The 15,896-nt window shown below is 40.6% G+C and overlaps 3 long non-coding RNA genes across 4 annotated transcripts; 2 read left to right on the forward strand and 1 right to left on the reverse strand.

The window, feature by feature from the left end:
* Nucleotides 1-354: 354 nt before the first annotated feature.
* On the reverse strand, nucleotides 355-3,553 carry LOC106607824 (uncharacterized). The gene is made up of 4 exons (XR_001329312.2): nucleotides 2,482-3,553; nucleotides 1,942-2,086; nucleotides 1,350-1,401; nucleotides 355-1,255 (listed from the first exon to the last, which is right to left on the reverse strand). It is a non-coding gene; the product is annotated as an uncharacterized lncRNA (long non-coding RNA).
* Nucleotides 3,554-4,644: 1,091 nt separating this feature from the next.
* On the forward strand, nucleotides 4,645-5,527 carry LOC123743476 (uncharacterized). Its single transcript, XR_006770292.1, has 2 exons — nucleotides 4,645-5,044; nucleotides 5,120-5,527. It is a non-coding gene; the product is annotated as an uncharacterized lncRNA (long non-coding RNA).
* A 7,135-nt stretch (nucleotides 5,528-12,662) lies between these two features.
* On the forward strand, nucleotides 12,663-15,896 carry LOC106607625 (uncharacterized). 2 transcript variants are annotated; one of them, XR_006770294.1, is made up of 10 exons: nucleotides 12,663-13,205; nucleotides 13,367-13,401; nucleotides 13,630-13,751; nucleotides 13,973-14,039; nucleotides 14,182-14,231; nucleotides 14,407-14,557; nucleotides 14,758-14,828; nucleotides 14,918-14,999; nucleotides 15,154-15,250; nucleotides 15,356-15,896. It is a non-coding gene; the product is annotated as an uncharacterized lncRNA (long non-coding RNA). The 2 variants fall into 2 exon arrangements; XR_006770293.1 differs by having other exon boundaries at nucleotides 12,663-13,751.

Below are 15,896 nucleotides of genomic sequence, written 5' to 3' on the forward strand. Positions count from 1 at the left end.
ACTCCAATGTGCATACCGCCCCAACAGATCCACAGATGATGCAATCTCTAGTGCACTCCACACTGCCCTTTCACACCTGGACAAAAGGAACACCTACATGAGAATGCTATTCCTTGACAACAGCTCAGCATTCAACACCATAGTGCCCTCAAAGCTCATTACTAAGCAAAGGACCCTGGGACTAAACACCTCCCTCTGCAACTGGATCATGGACTTCCTGACGGGCCGCTCCCAGGTGGTAAGGGTAGGTAACAACACATCCACCACCCTGATCCTCAACACAGGGGCCCCTCAGGGGTGCGTGCTTAGTCCCCTACTGTACTCCCTGTTCACTCATGACTCCACGGCCAGGCACAACACCATCATTACCTTTGCCGATGACACAACAGTGGCAGGCCTGATCACCAACAATGACAAGACAGCATATAGGGATGAATCTGGGTTTGGCGAATGCCAGGAGAACGCTACGTGCCCCAATGCAAAGTGCAAACTATAAAGTTTGGTGGAGGAGGAATAATGGTCTGGGGCTGTTTTTCATGGTTGGGGCTAGGCTCTAGTTCCAGTGAAGGGAAATCTTAATGCTACAGCATACAATGACATTCTAGACGATTCTATGCTTCCAACTTTGTGGTAACAGTTTGGGGAAGGCCCTTTCCTGTTTCAGCATGACAATGACCCTGTGCACAAAGCAAGGTCCATACACAAATGGGTTGTCGAAATCGGTGTGGAGGAACTTGACTGGCCTGCACAGAGCCCTGACCTCAACCCCATCGAACACCTTTGGGATGAATTGGAACGCAGACTGCAAGCCAGGCCTAATCGCCCAACATCAGTGGCCGAACTCACTAATGCTCTTGTGGCTGAATGGAAGTCCCCACAGAAATATTCCAACATCTAGCCTTCCCAGAAGAGTAGAGGCTGTTTTAGCAGCAAGCCACTTTACAGGCCCTGGATAGTGTCCACTGTCCATCCAAACTATGCTGTAAGGGTATAAAACACTATCAATAATATGAAAATAAAAATGAGTGCTGATGCAAAAGGCTGAGCGAATACGTGAAAATATGAAAAAGTCCATTTAATTTCTTTGTCAGACAAAAATCCATAGGACCCATTGTTGTGTTCCAAGTCTGTTTCAGGAGAACCCTTTGTTAGCTACTCCCTTTGCCTCATGATCGTTCTCTGCTCCTCACCTCATTACTTAACTAATATTGCCCCCTGCTGGACATCAACAGTATCTCACTCCTTGTCTTGGGGGCTGAAAGAGAAGGGGTAAAATCCACGTTGCAGGCATACTGTAGGTGGAAATACTTAAGATACGCATGTTACAAGATAACAATAGCAGATCTTACCATTTGGGTTCTTATGTTTATAAAAAGGTCTTCAGCATTTCCACTGCTTCTTCTGCTCTGAAACATGAGAAATACTGAAAATGAAGGAGTATATATATGTAAATAAAGTATATGAATGATCCTATTCAACTATTCAAATCAAGGCTGCTGCATTGATGAGGATGTATTTGAACACGGGATGCATTTCTACAAAATGCTGTAAACACTAGACTGTACTTTTAATGATGACCCAGTGTGGGGTAGATCAGCAGAGTTATGTCTAGAACAGATCCACAGTCACCAAACCTGCCATGATAACACCAATACACCATCAGAGGAATGTCTGTCTCACTGTTAAGGCAAAACAGATAATGACCTATACATTTTAGTCATTTAGCAGACGCTCTTATCCAGAGCAACTTACAGTAGTGAAGGAATACATTTCATTTCATACATTTTTTTTTTTTTTCCTGTGCTGGCCCCCCGTGGGAATCGAACCCACAACCCTGGCGTTGCAAACACCATGCTCTACCAACTGAGCTACAGGGAAGGCTATACTCAGACATGTACTATAGAGGAATTCTCAAGGTAATAACCCTCACAATGAACATACACAAATGCTACGGTAAACCGCAATGGGTAAACTCAAGTTTACTGGTTGATGAGGTCAAGGATGCTGATCAGGCGAAGAGCTCCTGCACACCTGGCACCTGATGCATGGCTCCAGTCACATAGAGCAGGGTTTCCCAAACTCGAATCTGTCAAACAAAAAACAATGATTGCAAAGTTAAACAAACCATTATCCAAAGCTTATTTTACCTGTAAAAAGGTGGAGATTATTATTAGCAGACCATTACAAGTAGTTTGTTGTTAATTTACTGGTGGGACTGTCCTATCCTGCCTAGCCACAATGCGCCCTTAGTCGTCACTGTTTCGTTCCTTTTGTTTTACTTCGTCATAGTGAAAACGCATAAGAACGTTTTTATTGTTTCTCTAAAAGTTAACGCTAAATATGAGGAACGAAACAGCTACCACAAACGGCGCAATGTCCTGCCCCTATGCCTATGTCAAACTTAGCATGTCAAAGACACTGGCCATCCATCTCTGTAAGTCAAAGGCACATGGCTGAAAGTATTTTCTAGAAACTACATACTTTCCCACATTCTCTATCCCCATGTTAGATGTACAGTCTGAGAAACTACATCAATTAAAAGATGCCACAAACACACACGAACTACCAGAATGCTCAAGCGACAGCCTTGTAAAATCATCGCTGCCTGGAACTCATTTATGGCGCTTGGGTGCATTGAGGGGGAAGATAATATTGGACGGACCACTCAGTAATTTACAGATGATCGCAGAAACACCGATGAATCGTTGTCGCTTTGCTTAGTGTTCTGCTTCGCACCTGCGTGTTTGACAGTTAGCCGCTAGCCAGACACCTAGCCAGGGAGAGGCTATACCAAAGACGGTACATCATGAAGATCATCGGGCACGCTTGTTGGCGATGTTGGCTAGCAAAGCTCATACGTAGAAACACGTTATCGGGTCGTCTCGCGCCGAACTGCGCATGTGCATGTCGTCAACTCAGAGGCACTCCTATATAAAGTTGTTTTTGACGAAAATGAAAACGTGTCAGTTTGTGACTCTCACAGGGTTGGAGTAATAACAAGTTCAACTACATAAGACATTGGCTCGAATCTAGGTTGTTCCTTTAGATTTCGAGAAAACGTATAAGTAAGTAAGATCCCGGAAGTCTCGCGATGTTACGCCTTCTGTCTTTGGCTATATGGACACACCTGGTGCCCAAATTGATGACGTATGTAAGTATATCGCGCAGCTGAGAGTCAAGTGTGGAGTTTTGCAATTGTTTTAGATGCAATTCCCGCAGATGCGGATTTATTATTGAGGAACGTGTCAAGACCTGGGCCCTGTTTCAGAAAGCAGGTTTAACAAACTCTGAGTTTAAACCTGAACTCTGGGTTGACTAACTCTGAGCTGTCAAACTCTTGAGTTTTCGGTTTCAGAGGAGGTGATAACAATTAGTTCAATCAACTCTGAGTTAAGTTAACCCTGAGTAAAGCACGTGCATGAGGAGATAAAAAGCCCTAATCAAAGGAACGCAGATAACATGATTCATCATGGCAACAGGAGAAAAGGGCTCCAACCTCCTACTTGCCCAGTGGAGTTAGAAATATTAACATATGCAGAATATGAGCATATATTTAAGGAAAAAAGCAATGCAGCAGCAAAAGAACGTGAGTTGGCGTGGCAGAAAATTGTTGATCGAGTCAATGCGTGAGTATTCATTTTAAAAAGTTTTATCTCGAGTGTTCCACTTATTCAACATTTAATATAATATAAATGTGTGCGCGTGTTTAATATTAATGCATGTCCAACCCAACGGGCACAAAACCTACTTGGCAGCCACTGAAGATGAAATATACTTCAAACAGGTAAGGTATAATTTCATTACAAGCAATTGTGATGTTGTTTAGCCTACCATACCTAATTAAACAGCATTCAGTGGCAACATTTTACATTTACATTTTAGTCATTTAGCAGACGCTCTTATCCAGAGCGACTTACAGTAGTGAATGCATACATTTCATACATATTTTTTTTCTTCATTTTTTTTCATACTGGTCCCCTGTGGGAAACAAACCCACAACCCTGGCGTTGCAAACACCATGCTCTACCAACGGAGCCACACAGGACCACTAATTGTCACCCTTTGAGCATGTTTGGGGTGCTCTGGATCGACGTGTACGACAGCGTGTTCCAGTTCCCGCCAATATCCAGCAACTTTGCACAGCCATTGAAGAGGAGTGGTCACACCAGATACTGACTGTTTTTTTGATCCATGCCCCTACCTTTAAAAAAAAAGTTATCTGTGACCAAGAGATGCATATCTGTATTTCCAGTCATGTGAAATCCATCAAATCTATTACAATTGACTGATTTCCTTATGTACTGTAACTTAGTAAAATATTTTAAACTGTTGCATCATTCAACCTATAATATATTTAAGTATTTCATGACATTTTCTAAGCAAAAAAAAAGTGTGTTTTTCAGCCATCCCAACACTGCCAGTATTTGAAAGTAACATTTAAATTCCTTTATACATACAAGTCTCTGAATTTGTGCTTACTGGACATGTTCACATTTGACCTCAATTATAACCAATAGAAAAAGGCTTAGGGCTGCAAAACAGGTGGGGGTCCACCACCACTCAGAGGCTGAAGAGATATCCCTCAGTCAAAACAGTGGGTGACCTGATGAAGGTATCTTTGGAGGAAGCTCATCTGTACCCCCCCCCCAGGACACAAGGGCCAACATAAGAGTTTAGTTATTCAAATTAATGATTTGTACATTCATCCTTTTGCCAGTGTTACCTCAGTGACACCCACCCATCCATCTGACACAACTTTGCACACTGATTTTCTTTAGAGGTACAATTATTTGTAATTGACTTGTTACTTTTTTCAGATTCTTAGTTGTCCTTCAGATGTCATAATCTATTTTAAGGTGACTCAGAATTATATATTTGAAAAATTGTGATGTGGCCTACACACTGTTGTAAAACCAAAATTCAAATTATGTGGGGCACTTTTCTGGGTAAAGTTACAATTGAACTGTCTAATCTTAATATTCTACCAGTTACTGATGGTGTAATCTGTCTGGAGCCTTCTGCCATAACAGACCTCCATGCAGTTGTAAGTACTCTTAATACGCCACAGATTTGTCATGTGTTTAGAGTAGAACACCAAAATTGTTAATTTTCATTACAGGAGGATGAAGACACCTTGTCAGCTGCCACAGAGAGGGAAAATACAGAGAGGCCTATTGACGTTTACACCTTAAAAATTACATCTAACAGTTGATGGTGTTGTACCATAATAAAACTTGCACCTTTTTCTCTAACAGAGCAATGCTGGAAATTACACCTACACAGCACAATTTACCTCAGTAAGATTTTGTTCAGCATTGGCCCATTACTTACAATGAAATTAAGTAGACCTGGCACTGAAATTCAATGTCATTTTTTTGTGTTCCTATAGCTCCCTGTGAAACAGCTGTACTATGTGTACTTAAAGAACCAAATTGAAAAATGTAATTTAGATTTTACTTGTTTGAACATAAAAGTATTACTGTACTGCATTTGTACTTGCAGGAAATAAAGACTTCATAAAAAGAAAGGCATATTGTCTTTATTTGACACTGGGGAGGTGATGGGTCAATTAGAAATGATGGTAGCATATTGTGTCTGACTGCTCTTCCATCTTCTGCGTCAGCGGGGTGGTGTCAGGAACGTTCACTGGTTGAGGACATTGTTCTTCTCTTGTGGGGAATCACACATGCCACAATGTCACGTGCCCTTTCTGGGGTGACCCTGAGCCTACGAAGGCACTGGAACAGGGCCTTGAGCATCCCAAAGGTCATCTCTACCCTGGATCGTGTCCTGCAGTGAGCCAAGTTATAACGTTGCTGCGGGCTATGCCCAGGATCAGGGTAAGGGGTCAGCAAATAGAGCTGGCAGGGGTACTCTCTGTCACCAAGCAGGTTACCATTGAACTCTCCTATGATAATACGAGGCTACAGTTTAAATTTTCAGCTGCAATAGGAGGAAACAAAATATTGATTTATAATAGGATCTAGCTATATGTACAGTTGAAGTCGAAGTTTACATACACTCAATTAGTATTTGGTAGCATTGCCTTTAAATTGTTTAACTTGGGTAAAATGTTTTGGGTAGCCTTCCACAAGCTTCCCACAATATGTTGAGTGAATTTTGGCTCATTCCTCCTGACAGAGCTGGTGTAACTGAGTCAGGTTTGTAGGCCTCCTTGCTCGCACACATTTTTGTTCAGTTCTGCCCACAAATTCTCTATAGGATTGAGGTAGGGCTTTGTGATGGCCACTCCAATACCTTGACTTTGTTGTCCCTAAGCCATTTTGCCACAACTTTGGAAGTATGCTTGGGGTCATTGTCCATTTGGAAGACCCATTTGCGACCAAGCTTTAACTTCCTGACTGATGTCTTGATGTTGCTTCAATATATACACATTTTCCATCCTCATGATGCCATCTATTTTGTGAAGTGCACCAGTCCCTCCTGCAGCAAAGCACCCCCACAACATGATGCTGCCAGGGGCGAAAATCTGATATCAACTTTGGAGGGGACAATTACATGAAATTTTCTCAAGAGCAATTCCTGAGGGGGACACCAAAAGTAGTGCTGTAACACATAGCCTACATTGTAATATGGTAAATGTATATTGAGAAACCAAAGAAATAAGGTGTTTGCCGTACTCCTAACTACCGGTACCCAAAACTACACAACTAATCACAACAGCAATACCATTGCCTTTAACAAATCTTAGTTCAGTCACCAGTTTAAGTTGTGAGTGGGGGTATCCATGGCATTTTCCAATTATGTTCCTATTTTACAAGTCAAAAAAATGGAGAACCTTTCATAATGTTGCCAAACAATGACTCAACAAACTTACCTGAGACTCCCTGTCTCTGCCAGTCTGTCCCTGCATATCTGTCCCCAACTCTGCTGTCTGTGTGCCATCTGTTGCCTGCTCTGCCTAATGACATCATTGTGAAACATTTTCATTAGAATTTCATTTCTTTCTTATGAACATTTTATCAACTAGTCTTTGAGATATTAGGCTACTAGGGTTCTAACTTTGCGTTTTGGTGTACTGAAAAATACTCTGATGTCCGTCTTTTATTTTTCTGCCATTTTTCTACCTGGCTGGCTGGCTGGCTACACACACACACAGTGTGTAGGTTATTTACATTAGGAGATGGGCTTCTATCATCTTATCTTTTATCATTCTATTTGGGCTTCGATCTAAAAGGTAGCTAGCAAATGTGAAACGGATTAAAATGACAAGAGTTGACAGCTGTATGAGTTCACCATTTACATATGTTGCAACCTTTTGTAATTTTAATAGTTTGATTCATATTGGCTGGCAACCAACAATAGCTGAATTTGCAAAGCTAGCGAGCACCAATTCCGTTTCAGTGGTGTTTGCTATAATCTTTGCTACTCGGGTTAAATAAAGGTGAAATAAAATAAATAAATACAAGTTCCCTTGCGACAATTTAGCTTTTGCAACGAGACCATTAAATATATTTAAGACAATGGTAGAAGAGAGTGTAGTTCTGTTCAGTTTGGACTTCAGTTTATCGCTAACCTTATCACAGGGACTTTGAAGCACTAACTTATATCATCTGCATGCTGATCTTGGAATAAATTGACGATTGCAAAGATTCCATCTTTGACGAGGCCACATTAATGGAATAGGTACTAGCTAGCTTAATAGTTAATATTTGCACGCTAGCTCTGCATATTCAGCTAGTGTGTGTGCGCGATTGACTGGATTAACCTCACGTCAGTTACGTTCATTGAGTGCCTTTCAGACAGTAGATACGACCCCTCTGTTACCTTGCCAACTAAGGAACTGGCAGTGGATCAAACCATTGTGAGGCAAAGGGTGGGGGGGGTCGCAATCTTTTGAAACTTAAAAACGCGCTATTAAGTGTCCATAATCAGCACAATTGCTTTCATTGCGTATTATTAATATTATTTAAATTACATAGTTATGTTTCAGTGATATATTGGGGGGGACAAGTCATATTTTTCCCAGGATGGGGGGGTCGTGTCCCCCCCGTCCCCCCCGGGATTTCCGCCCCTGGATGCTGCCACTCCCATCCTTCACGGTTGGGATGGTGTTATTCAGCTTGCAAGCTTCCCCCTTTTTCCTCCAAACATAACAATGGTCATTATGGCCAAACAGTTCTATTTTTGTTTCATCATACTAGAGGACATTTTTCCAAAAAGTACAATCTTTGTCCCCATGTGCAGTTGCAAACCGTAGTCTGGCTTTTTTATGGCGGTTTTGGAGCAGTGGCTTCTTCCTTGCTGAGCGGCCTTTCAGGTTATGTTGATATAGGACTCGTTTTACTGTGGATATAGATACTTTTGTACCCGTTTCCTCCAGCATCTTCACAAGGTCTTTTGCTGTTGTGCTGGGATTGAGTTGCACTTTTAGCCCCAAAGTACATTCATCTCTAGGAGACAGAATGCGTCTCCTTCATGAGCGGTAATGGTACCTTCAGGTGTTTGGAAATTGCTCCCAAGGATGAACCAGACTTGTGGAGGTCTCCAAAAAAAAAAATTCTGAGGTCTTGGCTGATTTCTTTTGATTTTTTTCCCATGATGTCACGCAAAGAGGCACTGAGTTTGAAGGTAGGCCTTGAAATACATCCACAGGTACACCTCCAATTGACTCTAAGGATGTCAATTAGCCTATCAGAAGCTTCTAAAGCCATGACATCATTTTCTGGAATTTTCCAAGCTGTTTAAAGGCACAGTCAACTTAGTGTATGTAAACTTCTGACCCACTGAAATTGTGATACAGTGAATTATAAGTGAAATAATCTGTAAACAATTGTTGGAAAAATGACTTGTGTCATGCACCAAGTAGAGGTCCTAATTAACTTAACTTGAGTTAACTTAACTTAACTCACCACCTTCCGGAGACACCTGAAACCCCACCTCTTTAAGGAATACCTAGGATAGGATAAAGTAATCCTTCTAACCCCCCTTAAAAGATTTAGATGCACTATTGTAAAGTGGTTGTTCCACTGGATATCATAAGGTGAATGCACCAATTTGTAAGTCGCTCTGGATAAGAGCGTCTGCTAAATGACTTAAATGTAAATGTAACTTGCCAAGACTAGTGTGTTAACAAGGAATTTGTGGAGTGGTTGAAAAACGAGTTTTAATGACTCCAACCTATGTGTATGTAAACTTCCGACTTCAACTGTATAAACTCACCACGGGCAAATCTATCGCACAGTGTACACACGAAAAATTCACGAGTCATGCACAGACCCAGGCCACTTTGCTTTCACGTTGCTGATGATGTGGGCTGCATCACATATGATCTTCTCAGTGCAGAAAAGTAATTAGCTGCAGTAGCTGTATTGTGAAGTATATTTTATTTGGAATGCTAAAGGCTACTATTTAGGCCTACCTGCACATTAATGCTGTGGAAAGACTTCCTATTCACATAATCTCCATTTACTGAAGGAGCTGTGATAGGAATACGAGTGCCATCTGTGCAGCCAATCACACCTGGAAACCCTAAATATATCAAAGTAACTGATTTAGTGCTTCATACTAAATACATTAATTATTACTTAGACTGCATACCTGCAATTCTGTGGCATTCTTCTTTGAGTCTTGTGAGTCTGTGACTTGAGAACGCCACAAAAGTGTACACTAAACGTTTCAGTGCAGGAGTCATATTTCTGACAGCCCGACAGACGGTTGCCTTGGATATATGCTCAGCGTCACTGATGATATATAGAAAACTCCCGTTGGCAAAAAAACAAAGTGCAACAAATTATTTTATTCCGAACTGAGAGCATTTCCACGATGTGTCATATGAACGAAATGAGGGCTGAGGATATTGTTCAGATGAATGATCGATTGAGCGTTTCTGTTTTTCTGCACAAACATAATCATCAGGGAATGATAAAACATCCAAGCGGGGTCTGATCCCTCTCCCGACCGATTTCTGTGGATTATTTGTGCTTCACTATCAACTGGCTCTTCAAAAAAAGGACATGCCATGTCTGACACCTTCAGTCTGCAGGCTTCAGCTAAAGAGAAGAAACTCCGGGTTAGTTGAAGATCTGCTCGCTGGCAGTATGTTGCCATAGTAACTGACTCAGAGTTCAACTGAACTGGCTTTGTCAAACCGAAAACCCAGAGTTTCCTTCAACCAGAGTTTCCGCTTTCTGAAACAGGGCCCTGACCCTCAGAACATACCTACAATTAACCCTGTTGACTCATCAGTAGGAAAGATTTGTTTTTCTTTTAGTCCATTCAACAACAATAGAGCTATACGAGCAAGGTTTCAACAGGAAACTTACTGGAATGGTTTTATTGATAATATCTGTTGGAAAAAAGTTTGGATGTTGCCACATACCTACTTAACACAATTAAGAAAGTTTATTTTTAAATGATTCATACATATTATCCTGCCAACCACTATATGAAGAAGTAAAAAATAAATAACAAAAAAATTAAAAAATTGTAGTTTTTGTAATGGCTACCCAGATACAGTGTTGCACCTTTTTTTGGCATTGTATTCATGTAAGGAATTTGTGGCAAGACATCAGTAGATTTATAATTGGAACACATTTATGAAGATTTTACACTATTATGGAGAGATGTGCTGCTTGGATTCTTTACTTATGATTGAAATAAGTTGAATTAATTTTATGTAATTAATTTCATTATTTGTTTGGCCACATTTCATATTCACAAATGTAAATGTACAAACAAAACACATTTTCTTACCTTGCAAAAATAAATGGAACTATTTTAAGACAATTAAATACTCTACCATTTTTTTTATATCAAATCAAATGTATTTGTCACATACACATGGTTAGCAGGTGTTAATGCAAGTGTAGCGAAATGCTTGTGCTTCTAGTTCCGACCATGCAGTAATATCTAACAAGTAATCTACCAATTCCACAACAACTACCAAGTGTAAAGGAATGAATACGAATATGTACATAAAAATATATAAATGAGTGATGGCCGAACGGCATAGGCAAGATGTAATAGATGGTATGGAGTACAGTATATACATGTGAGATGAGTATTGTAGGGTATGAAAACATATAAAGCAGCATTGTTTAAGGTGGCTAGTGATAGATTACATCAGGATGACAAGATGCAGTAGATGGTATAGAGTACAGTACATACATATGAGATGAGTAATGTAGGTTATGAAAACATTATATAAAGTGGCATTGTTTAAAGTGGCTAGTGATACATCTAATTACATCAAGATGGCAAGATGCAGTAGATGGTATGGCGTACAGTATATACATATGAGATGAATAATGTAGGTTATGTAAACATTATCTAATATAAATAATATAAAGTGGCAAGTGATAAATTGATTACATCAATTTTCCCATTATTAAAGTAGCTAGAGTTGAGTCAGTATGTTGGCAGCAGCCACTCAATGTTAGTGATGGCTGTTTAACAGTCTGATGGCCTTGAGATAGAAGCTGTTTTTCAGTCTCTCGGTTCCAGCTTTGATGCCCCTGTACTGACCTCGCTCTCTGGATGTTAGCGGGGGTGACCAGGCAGTGGCTCGGGTGGTTGTTGTCCTTGATGATCTTTTTGGCCTTCCTGTGACATCGGGTGGTGTAGGTGTCCTGGAGGGCAGGTAGTTTGCACCCGGTGATGCATTGTGCAGACCTCACTACCCTCTCGTGTATATTGCCAAATTATCGTTACTCATTGTGTATTTATTCCTCGTGTTATTATGTCTCTTTGCATTGTTGGCAGGGACCCGATTATGAAATCATAGGCACCCAGCCTTTTAAAAACGCATTTCATTAAATTCTACGTAATTTGTATGACAGAAGACATTGGCTGATTATTTTTTTAATGGCACACAAATGACCGAAATGAGTGGCTACTAACAAATGTTGATCAATCTGGTCTTGAATTCAAACAAACAATAAACCATGCCAATGAAGCGACACACAGATTGTACAATATAAGGACGCAATGTATAAACAGTATATTTATTATAGGCTACAGTAGGCTACTAAAAACAATTTCCATTGGCACAGACTCACCAAACGATGAAGCCATAGGCTACTCACGGTGATGGCCGATGCACTAGTCGTGGCTAGGTAAATAAACAGTGCTACTGTTAGCTACAAATTGGGAGTTGTTGAGGATTTAATATATATTGGTTCTACAGACAGATTAGTCTTCTCTTTCCAAACCGTGCATTCTTACGGCGATTGTATTTTGAAATCTGCAAAAGGCAAATTGACAACGCAACCAACCATATATATATATATATATATATATATATATATATATATATATATATCATCTTATTTTTTGCCTCTTGGGCACCGCCCTGACACACAATTTACCAGTCATATTTATTTATTTATTATTCAGTTTAAAATGTAGGCCTACTACTGCGGCATTCACGTCTATATGTTTTGTACAAAAATAAACGTACAACTGAATGTTCAGAATCATTCAGTCAATCTCCCAAGTTCCAACTTTGGCAGACAAGTTTCAAGTTGTAGTTCAAGTTTCTTGCCACAAGCACAAATTACACTAGCTAAAATATATATATAAGTACAGTAGTTAGCTGAGATGTGCTCATCAAGACAACTGACTGATCCGAATCTGTTCGTCTCCACTAGACTCGCTGAGCGAAACACGTCACCAATTTAGACCATACAGTATGCCTCACAGTCACACCTAGCCATCAATTTCCTGTCATGTGCACCTGTGGAAAATAACACACTTGGGTGCTTTATTTATTGTATTTTATAAATCTGCAATCATCTCAAGAATCTTTTCGTCTACTTGGAATTTCCTGAAACGCCACAAAATGACATTTATTTTGTCGGATTTGTGTCGGATTTAAGCTAACGTTAACTAGTTAACTGTTAGGCATCTGCTAGCCAGGAATGTTTACCTGTGTGTCTGGGTTTGATCAGATGTATTTTATGTCAACTATGACGATTATGCATTTATGAAGCTAAATTATATCTAAATAGTTATAAAATGTATTACATGAAATATAATCAGAATAAATCTAACTAACGTTAGCAAATGTTGGTACAGTCATTCTAGCTAGCTACACCCTGCCTACCAGTTCCAGGTGTGTACTTCCTTGGTAGATATGCCCAAAAGAAAATCCGAGATATACAGGAGCGTGAGGCATCAGTATATCGCTCAAGCCCGAAGTCAGTTCCACTTCGAGAGTAACCAGAGATCGTGCAACATGACAGGTAGGCTACAGATAGTCATCTCACCTTTAGCCTATTAACAGTAACAGTCCCTGAAATCTCATGCAACACTCATTATGTCAAATAATTGCGATACTGCCGTGTTGATGATTCATACTCATATTTGTGCAGTTTGAAACCCTGTTGATGTTTTTTATTTACAGTGTTGTCAATGCTCCCTACCTTAAGAGAAGAGCAAGTACGTGGTCATGACTTGATTGCTCAGCAAAATTATTAGTTTATGAATGACATCACCTATTTCTCTTCTAGACCAGCAAATAAACTTGAAATATGAGGACCTGAAAATGATCAGTAAATTATTATTCTTCAACATTAATTACTTTGAATCAATAACTAAAGTGATTTAATCGCTTGATGTACTGCTATCTGTCATATGGCAATCACTCCTCTTTTCCCATTCCCCCAGGTTTCACCCGAAGTGTCGTGGCTGTGCACAGTACCTGTATGTTGATTGTTTTACATCGTGTTTAGCTCAATATCATTGGTGGCTACTTATACATGGACAATTCTGTCAGCAAGAATTGAATGGTAAGCCTTTAAGCTTTAATCTCTTGTACCCTATGGGGCAGCTTCAATTCCTAGTTACATATTAAGCCTAGTCCTGGACTAGAAAGCAAACTCAATGGAGAATCTCTGTTGAAAATGCTTTTATTTCAGGGATTAGCTTAATCTGTGTCCAGAAAACCGCCCTTAAATATTCAATGTGGGGTGGTCTATGCGTGCAATTTCTGTGGCCTGTGCTCCACCAGATGCCTTTGGCCCCTCCGGATGTGCAACAACAGTACCTCTCCAGCATCCAGCAACTCCTTGGGGATGGTAAGAGATAATCATGTCTTTCTGAAATAGCTAGACCTGTAGTATAACAAGTCTTCTCAGATATGCTATGTTTATTAGCCTAAATTGGTTCCATGTGATGGAAAGCATCCTTACATTTGATGCATTCTCTCTCACTCCTAAGGGTTGAGTGAGATGATAACGGCGGTGAAGAAAGCAGAATACATTAGGCGGGTAAGTCAGACAGTGCCAACCACATGTACACAATGCACCTCAAACCACATCAGGAGGAGGATTGTTAAGTCGTATGTGATTCTTTTGTCTGTCTGTCAGTGACCGTGTGTCTGTGTGTCGGTCAAATTAAATTGTATTTATTTATATTATTTGTATTATCTCCACCCCCACCCAGGGTGTCCCTGAAGCAGAGTCTGTCCCTGCAGGAGCTGGAGCAGCACCTGAATCAGGTCAGAGCCCAGGTGGAGGAGTGGGATGGGGGCTCCACATATAGACGTCTCTCCTGGTACATGATGCCTGATGAGGAGAATACTCTGGCTGCACAGGTAACAGCCCTCACCTGCCACTACCCCTGGACTACTCACAGCTCCGCTATGGGGATCTCTTATTTTGAACATTACTGGATTGTCAACCATGGTCAGAGTAATGGTGATGAACTGGTGCACATTATACAACTTAATGTATTTTCTTCTTGTTTATTTGGGCTTATACTGGGTTCTACATTATTTAATTGTTTGTTTGACAGGCCTGTGGTCTGACGGAGAATGATATCAGTAAGATAAAGCTGCTCAATGAGACCAGAGATGTGCTTGAAAGGTAAGACCGAGGCCTAAAACTCATTGACCCTTATTTAGAGAGGCTTATTTTGTGTGTGCGCGCTGAACTGTGTCCTCTCTATCCTCCAGCCCGGACTTTGGGCTTGACAACATGGTAGAGTTCCCCACCGAGAGCACAGGAAGACTCCGCCCCCAGCACTACACCTGATGGGTCTGTTTTTTGTGGATGAATTTAATTGCCAGCAATTAATAAAAGGTTGTCTTATCGTATAAATCACTGTCTGAATGCCACATAAAATAAACAACTTTTTTGTAGGAAATAAATTCTGCCGATCAATTAGTGTCCTTCCCAAAATCTCTTTCAGACTCTCGAATTTAAGTCTACCAGTTGCCAAAATAATCCAGCTTGTGAATGGACAGATCCACTCGATCTACAGTGAAATACCAAGTCGCTTTGTACAGGTAAGAGCTCATTTGATTTGTGGAAGCATTTCCTTAATTTTTGAATCTCAGCAAGTTTCAAGAGGTCTTGACTCTTTAAGACTTTGACACCTTCCCTCTTTGCAGGATCTCCTGATGATAGACCAAGTGAAGGAGTTTACTGCCAATGTGTATGAGACATTCAGCACCTCCCATGAACTGAAATAAGGGAGTGGACATATTACTGGTAGACCTGGACCTCTCGGCATGTCTGCATGACGCTGTGGACATCACAGATGGAGGAACAAATGCACTTATTCTCTGTACCAAGTCACAAAACTCAAGAGGATCGGGTCCTTGGAAAGTTACTGTTCCCTGTCCTTGGTGGGAGAACTGTGTTCCATTGTGGACTGTAGGGTTGTAAACTGCTGCTGCCTTTACCTGGACACTTCAAGGTCAAAGACCCACTGCATCTTCTGTTGTTCTGCCCCTGAACAAGGCAGTTAACCCACTGTTCCCCGGTAGGCCGTCATTGTAAATAAGAATTTGTTCTTAACTGACTTGCCTAGTTAAATAAAGGTTCAATCTTAAGAACTTGAGTTTTTGTCCTACCTTTACTGATCTGTTCCCCCAATGCTTAAAAAGTCAGCCAGACAACCCTCCCTGAATCAGGTAATTTTCCTGTGCC

The sequence above is a fragment of the Salmo salar genome, chromosome ssa06 (assembly GCF_905237065.1).
Source record: "Salmo salar chromosome ssa06, Ssal_v3.1, whole genome shotgun sequence".
Classification (NCBI taxonomy): Eukaryota; Metazoa; Chordata; class Actinopteri; order Salmoniformes; family Salmonidae; genus Salmo; species Salmo salar.